General features: G+C 39.3%; 1 non-coding gene across 1 annotated transcript; it reads right to left on the reverse strand.

Annotated features, from left to right (window-relative positions):
* Window positions 1–5,187: 5,187 nt before the first annotated feature.
* On the reverse strand, window positions 5,188–5,297 carry LOC120107942. The gene has a single exon (XR_005509526.1). It is a non-coding gene; the product is annotated as a small nucleolar RNA R71 (small nucleolar RNA).
* Between the last annotated feature and the right edge of the window lie 3,344 nt (window positions 5,298–8,641).

Here is an 8,641-nt window from a genome sequence, read left to right on the forward strand (position 1 = left end):
CTCTCTTTTGTCCTAACCCAAGACAAGAGGTTCTTCTTTAGGACAAAAAGGCTAGTGAATGTTTTAGAGGTAGAAAGGAAGAAGGAAGTGAAGGAAAATCAACCAATTAAATCCTTTGGAAGGATTGAACAACTAGAATCAAGTTTTGGTGGAGCTAGAGTCTTGAACCCATTCCTGTGTGGATCAACATCGGAGGGTGAACATTTGGGCACCTTAGGACATCTTCAGATATATTGGATATAGCATGATAGGTATTCTTCTATACCAAGATTATATTTTCTACATTATTTGGTTATACTATTAAGGCGATCTTGGCTTATTAGGGTTTCATATAATGGGTTTTATAAGAAAATTTTATAATTCCGTATCTTCCGCTGCGCCCTAGGGCACTGGGAAACCCTAACACCTACAACTTGGAGTTACCTTCGGGAGAGCTCCTACAATTAGAAGATTGTTATTATATGCTCAAAATTATTAGAAATGTAATTTTCATTCCTTTGTTGTTAAAGAAAGGATTTGAAATTAATGGAAAGGGCAATGGTTGCTCTATTTATTTTTCTAATAAGCATTTTTGCAATGGCATTATGAAAAATGGTCTTCTTGTTTTATTACTTAATGACAATGTCTTTCATATTAATAAAAGCAATAAAAGAAAGAGAGAGGAAGTAAATTACACCCTTCTTTGGCATTGCCGACTTGGTCACATAAGTGAATCAAGAATCAACAAGTTATACAAAGAAGAGTTCTTTGATCCTTATGATTATGAATCATTAGGAACTTGTGAATCTTGTCTTATGGGTAAAATGACTAAGTCTCCATTCACTGGACATGGAGAAAGGGCAAGTGAGTTATTAGGACTTATACACACAGATGTATGTGGTCCTATGACAACTCCAGCTAGAGGTGGATACTCTTACTTCATCACATTCACTGATGATTTATCAAGGTTCGGATATGTGTATCTTATGAAACATAAATCCGAAGCTTTTGATAAGTTTAAAGAGTATCAAAGTATGGTTGAAAAACAAACCGGAAAGTGTATTAAAATCCTTCGATCTGATCGAGGAGGTGAATACCTTTTTAGTGAGTTTTTAAATCATCTTAAAGAAAAGGGCATTCTCTCTGAATGGACACCTCCGTATACGCCACAATTAAATGGTGTAGCTAAACGGAGGAATCGTACTCTATTAGATATGGTAAGGTCCATGATGTGCTTTACTGATCTTTCTATTTCCTTCTGGGGTTTTGCCCTAGAGACTGCTGCACTAATATTAAACAGGGTACCTTCTAAGTCTGTACCTAGCACTCCATATAAGATATGGAGAGGAAAGAAGCCTAATCTTAAGTATCTTAAGATATGGGGTTGTCAAGCTTATGTCAAAAGAAAATTTGGACACAAGCTAAGTGCTAGATCAGATAAATGTATTTTTGTAGGTTATCCTAAAGATAGTATAGGATACATCTTCTATCATCCTACCGAACAAAAAGTTTTTGTAGGTAGGCATGCCATTTTCTTAGAAAAAGAGTTTATCTTAGAAAAGGGCAAGGATAGGAAAATTGAACTTGAAGAAGTTCAAAACCTACAAATAGAAACACAAGAAATTCTTCAACCAGATGTACCCATTGATGAGGTACAACCACAACACAAATCTCCTCTCCGAAGGTCAGATAGAGTGCGAAGAGCACCTGAGAGATATGGGTTCATCATTGAGAATGATGAAGCCCACATTGTTCAAAATAATGATCCTCTGACCTATTCGGAAGCTGTCATGAGTAATGACTCTGACAAATGGCTAGAAGCCATGAAATCCGAAATAGATTCTATGTATACCAACCAAGTATGGACTTTGGTTGATGCACCTGATGAGAGCACAAAAGTGCGATCTAAGTACCAATTAACTTAGCCTAATGCTAGCAAAATAATGATAAATAATAGATGTTAACATTTGCATGATTAATATTTTATCCTTAGCACTTATTATAATTTTTAACATTATTTTATATAAATTCATCTAAAAAGGATGCATCCTCCCAACTGCAGAACAGAGTCTATGACTCTTCTTCCGCGCACCCAAGCGACTCCCCAAATTCCGCAATGTAACTCAAGCTTCCAGCCGTCCGTGAACCAGGATCTGTGATCTGATCTCCCGCGCCCAATCCTAGCATCCTGATTCCATCCGCACCAGTGATCAGCTCCCTTCCCGTATCAAGCCTCCAGATCCGTGCGAGCCTCTCGTGAAGCGTCGCACCGTGAGCAATCTTCTCCAGTGATCCTCACGCGCAGCCCCAGCGTCCGCCTCCTCCATTCACGCGTCCAGCTCTCAGCGTGATTCTCCCGTGTTCATGATCCCAGCATCTGTGGCGATCCTTTATCGCGTCCATTCTCAGCACCGGATCCAGCCGTGATCGCCTCCCAAGCATCTGCCTCTTCCACAGCCGTCCGCGAAGCATCCGCGATCACCTCCCAGCCTTCTTCCCAGCCGTAATCCATGGCGTCTGTCCGCTTCATCTCCCAGCCGAGATCAGCGCCCGATTCTTCCTCCCTTCCAGCCGTTCGTGAGCTTCTACCCATCCATCTGCCACGTCTGCATCCCAGAACACCACCAGCAACCCGTGAAGCGTCGCAACGTTCGCGCATCGTCCGCACCAGCATCAGCCCAGCCGTCCGCAACGCACGATCCTTGCCGTCCGCTCCTCCCCACGCGCGATCAGTGGAATCATCGATCCCACGGGCTCTGGGGATCTATATGAGGAGACCTCTGATCCGAAAGAAAGGGGGCCCATCGAAGAAGAAGAACAGGGGGGAGCCGGGCTGCTGCAGTGGAAAGAAAAAAAAAAGTGTAGTGAGAAACAGGGGATGCCCTGTTTCTGTTATTAAAAAAATAAAAAAAAAAAGAGTGAGAAAGAGAGAGGAAGATGATGAGCTAAAGTCCTTGGTGATGGGTGAAGGAAGATCCTTTGGTGTACTAAGTTCATGATGTAAATTCTAATCCTTTGCTTTATATGATCTATCTTTTGATTATGTTATGATTCTTATATGTTGAAAATTCTTTTATGATTTATGCTTATTGATACATGTTTTCCTCAATTATTTGATTCATCGTAGACGTTCTAAGGCACGTTGAATGCTTAAAAAGAGAATTCATGTTATCAAGAACATACTCAATAATTAAATTTTATCTGCTTATAATTTTTTTTCATAGAATTTATCGCATGAACTTGATATTATTAAAGGAGATTCTGGATCCCTACACCATTTTAATCTATCCAAACTTCGATTCTCTATTTACTGGTTTATTTTCTATTTGCAAACCATCATCTTAATCCACAAGTTTATTGAATCAATTAATCTGAAATTAAGCTAATAATCCATAGATCGTTCCCTGAGGAATCGACCTCGGACTTCCGAGTTATACTACTTGTGCGATTCTCCTGCACTTGGGAGAGCAGTTTTATTTTTGCATCAAATTTTTGGCGCCGTTGCCGGGGAACGGCTGAGTTATTAGTATAATTTTAGATTTAATTTTTACCTTAGTAGTTAGTATTTTTCTTTTGAAAAAAAAAAATTGCATCTTTACTACTATTTTAATTCCCTGCACAGTTTGCATCAAACTCTGATATCATAGAAATTAGCCGTCTGATTTGACTCAAATTTGGTCAGCTAGTGCAAGACACATTGTTAGATAATCTGCACGGTCTGATTGACATTCTGACATTTGTAAGACCATCAGATTAATACGAAACCTTGCTGCTTTCTACTTTAAATTTTCTGCATTTATTTTTTTTAGAATCAGAATTTTATCGTTATCATATCTCATTAACCCTTGTTGCTAATTGAAAATTTAAGAAAAAAAAAACTTTAAGAAAAGATCAAGGGTGATTATTCAAAACTAAAAAAAAGAAAAGAAAAAAAAAGCTAAAATTTCAAATTTCAAATTTCAAATTTCAGAATTCAAATTTCAAACGTCAACTCATAAAATTTAAAAAAAAAATAATTAATTTGCTTGATCACCTATTCAATAAAATTTAATGTCATGTCATAAAACATTAAAAAAAAAAAAATCTCTTAATTGTTGCATATAGTATAAGGCATCAGCATAAAATATTCTAAGGGCTGAACCCATTTAAAAAGATAAGGTCGGGATTTCATCACTCGTCCTTAGCCCAAAAATCACCCCAGTGCATAAATATCCTAAGCTTAACTAAAATCAACTAGACATTGGCCCCTAAGGACATTCGAGCTCAATAGGACGAAGACCACCGAAAGTTGCACCAATTTCGCTATGTGGCTTAGTTGATGTCTAGGCAAGCTTTGTCCCTATAAGGGAGACAGTTCATCTGTTCGAGGCAAGTGGATTTTAAGTGGGACCTTTGCGAACGCATCGTGACCCCTCCACTTACCTGTGAGCTTACCTGGTCAACTCGGTTCATTAGACCGGATTGGAGGCTTAGGTGTCCTCTTCAAACCAGTTAGGAGCTGTCTAGAAATTTAAGAAAAACATTAGAAATTGAGGTGTAATGTTTTGTTGCATGTTTGATTGTGAATAAAATTTTTGTTTTAGGATATCGTTTTAGGGTAACTTTAGTTGGTACTTATATTTATTTTTTATTTTCTTTTATTTTTTTTAAAAAAAAGAAAAAGAAAAAAAAAAGAGGGAAATATTTTGCATGCTAAAGTGGAATAGGGACGACACCGGTCGATTAAGTCGTACAACTTTAGATCATCCCTTAGGACATACCCCTGAAATTCCTTCACAGTATCTCACACCTTGTGAGATGGCTGATTTAAATGAAGATGCGGGGAGTCACCACAATCGAGAACGAGAACCCCATGTTATGACTCTAAGACAATACCTACAACCGGCTAGGACTAGTCAGCCTTCATGCATAATTTTTTCTGATAATGTAGGACATTTTGACATCAAACCCGGGGTAATCCAATTGCTGCCCAAGTTCCACGGGTTAGAGTCCGAGAGTCCGTATCTTCATTTAAAGGATTTTGAAGAATTGAGCATTACATTTAGAGTGCCGAACGTCACCGAGGATGTCCTCAAGCTGACATTGTTTCCTTTCTCTCTAAAAGATAAGGCCAAAACATGGCTAAACTCGTTGTGACCTAGATCAAGAAGAACTTGGCAAGATATTCAGAGAGAATTTTTGAAGAAGTTCTTTCCCACACAAAGGACCAACTTTTTAAAAAGACATATTAGCAATTTCCAACAAAAAGATAATGAAACATTTTATGAATGTTGGGAAAGATTTAAAGACCTTCTTCTCTCATGCCCTCATCACGGGTTCGAAACTTGGAGAACCATTAGCTTCTTTTATGAAGGTTTATCGCCACAGTTGAAACAATTTGTAGAGACCATGTGCAATGGTAGATTCTTAGAAAAACAACCTGATGAGGCATGGGAGTATTTGGATTCCCTTGCTGAGACTGCCCAACTTTGGGATAACGGGGATAGAAACACCAAGTCTTTACCTAAGCCTACTAGCTCTGTACAGGGAGGCCTTTACAACCTCAGAACTGAGGATGATCTTCATGCTAAAATGGCAGCCCTCACTAGGAAGGTAGAAGAAATTGAGCTTAGGAAGATTGAGCCTATCAAGACTATAGAACTTAGAAATGAGTGTTGTGGCATCTGCGATATGTCGGGTCATACTACTACAGATTGTCCCACCATACCGGCATTCAAAGAAGTCTTGCACGATCAAGCAAATGCTATGAACTCCTACCAAAAGCCTTATAACGATCCATACTCGAATACCTATAACCCTGGTTGGAAGAATCATCCAAACTTTAGGTGGAGAAATGATCATCCTCAACAATCACACCATTCAGCTCCTCCACCTGCACATCCTACTTATGCACCATCACCTTCTCAAAAGCCAAATATCGAGGATACCTTGCAATCCATACAAACTTTTCTACAAGGTCAAGCTAATATCAATGCTCAAAATACTCGAAATTTAGAAGACATAAGGAACCAATTGTCAATGTTGACTACCGTCCTAAGTACCCAAGAGAAGGGTAAGCTTCCAGCTCAACCCCAACCTAACCCACAAGTGCACGGTAGTAATAATACGGCTCCCTCTAGTTCGCATACAGAACATGCAAAAAGCATCATGACTTTGCATAATGGGAAAGTCATTGATCAAACCGTCCCATTGAGACCGCAGGTCACTTCTAATTCTGATGCTTCCAAAGTTGATGAAAGGGACAAAGAAGAAGTTGAGGTCCCAACTTTTACTAAGAAAGTTGAATGTCCTTTTCCTCCACCTTTTCCACAACGGTTAAAGCCGTTGCAAAAGCTCGAACCTAATTCTGAAATTCTTGAACTTTTTAAACAAGTAAAGATCAACATACCTCTTCTTGATGCAATCAAACAAGTACCCTCATATGCCAAATTTTTGAAGGACTTGTGTACTGTCAAACGCCGATTAAATGTTAAGAAGAAGGCATTTTTAACTGAAAATGTGAGTGCTATTTTGCAGCACAACATTCTCCCTAAATATAAAGATCCAGGTTGCCCAACCATCTCATGCATCATAGGTGACTTTAGGATAGAGCGAGCATTGTTAGATTTAGGGGCGAGTGTGAATTTATTGCCATATTCTGTATATGAGCAACTTGGTTTAGGTGAGTTGAAGCTAACCTCCGTCACTTTGCAATTAGCTGATAGGTCAGTTAAAATTTCGAGGGGGATTATCGAGGATGTATTGGTCCAAGTAGATAAGTTCTATTTTTCCATCGATTTTATCGTATTGGACACACATCCGGCTTCGAACTCACAGTCTCAGATTCCGGTCATTTTAGGACGTCCATTCTTTGCAACTTCTAATGCATTGATTAATTGTAGGAATGGCGTCATGAAGCTTTCTTTTGGTAACATGACCTTAGAATTGAACATTTTTAATGTGTGCAAACAACCCAATGATCCCGAAGAGAGTAAGGAGGTTGATTGGGTTGAAACCATCGCAGAAGATTATTTGTTAGCTAAAGCAATTAACGACCCATTCAATGATAGCTTAATTGATTGGTGTCCTAATGGAACCAATGATGATGATTTGTCAGTCACACCTATTGTGGATAATCTAGATATCAAGATGGTCAATGGGTGGAGACCAAAAGAAGGAGAATTTGAGAGATTGTCGCCTCGAGAGGTGAAAATAGAACCATCCCATGAGCAAGCACCCAAGCTCGAATTGAAACCCTTACCAAAGGAACTTAAGTATGCTTTTCTTGGACCCGAAGATACTTTTTCTGTAATCATCTCGTCTGGACTTGATCATAACCAAGAAGGAAAATTAATTGATGTTTTAAAGAATCATAAAGGAGCCTTAGGGTGGTCTATTGCCGATTTGAAGGGAATTAGCCCCTTAATTTACACGCACCGGATATATTTGGAGGACAATGCCAAAACCACAAGGCAAATGCAACGAAGGTTAAATCCTACAATGAGAGATGTGGTTAAGGCAGAAGTCCTCAAGTTGCTTGACGTGGGTATTATTTACCCAATTTCCGACAGCAAGTGGGTAAGCCCTACTCAAGTCGTTCCTAAGAAATCGGGTTTGACGGTAGTAGAAAATGAACAAGGTGAACTAGTTCCAACTCGTGTCCCGACGAGTTGGCGCATGTGTGTTGACTACCGAAAGCTGAATTTGGCCACACGAAAGGATCACTTTCCTCTACCCTTCCTAGACCAAGTGTTGGAGAGAGTTGCAGGGCATGATTTCTATTGTTTTCTCGATGGCTATTCGGGATATTATCAAATTGAAATTTCACCAGAAGATCAAGAGAAGACTACCTTCACTTGTCCTTTTGGCACATTTGCTTTCCGACGAATGCCATTCGGGTTGTGTAATGCACCTGCAACATTCCAAAGATGCATGCTCAGCATCTTTGAAGACATGAACAAGAAATTTTTGGAAGTGTTCATGGACGACTTCTCCATTTTTGGCGACACATTTGATGATTGCCTGTCACATTTACAAGCTGTCTTAGCTCGATGTATGGAAAAGAATTTGATACTGAATTGGGAGAAATGCCACTTCATGGTGCCAAAGGGAATTGTCTTAGGACATATTGTTTCATCGAAGGGCATGAAAGTAGATAGAGCTAAGACTGATTTAATTGCTAAGCTACCTGCACCCAAGACGGTTAGAGATGTTAGATCATTTTTGGGTCACGCCAAATTTTATAGGAGATTCATCAAGGACTTTAGTGTCATATCTCGACCATTATGTAATCTCCTATCCCTTGATACACCGTTCAATTGGACTGAAACTTGCCAAGATGCATTCGAGAAGTTAAAGTCTATGCTTAGCACTGCACCCATCGTTCGACCACCCGATTGGTCATTACTTTTTGAGATTATGTGCGACGCTAGCGACTATGCAATAGGAGCTGTCTTAGGACAACGCAAGGATAATAAGCCATATGTCATTTACTATGCAAGCAAAACCTTAAACGATGCTCAAATGAATTACACTACCACCGAGAAGGAATTGCTTGCAGTAGTATTTGCCTTAGATAAATTTCGCTCTTATATCCTTGGTGCTCCTATTGTTATCTTCACGGACCATGCGGCACTAAAATATTTGTTGGATAAGAAAGAGGCCAAACCACGCTTAATACGAT

Source organism: Phoenix dactylifera, unplaced genomic scaffold, assembly GCF_009389715.1.
Source record: "Phoenix dactylifera cultivar Barhee BC4 unplaced genomic scaffold, palm_55x_up_171113_PBpolish2nd_filt_p 001086F, whole genome shotgun sequence".
Classification (NCBI taxonomy): domain Eukaryota; kingdom Viridiplantae; phylum Streptophyta; class Magnoliopsida; order Arecales; family Arecaceae; genus Phoenix; species Phoenix dactylifera.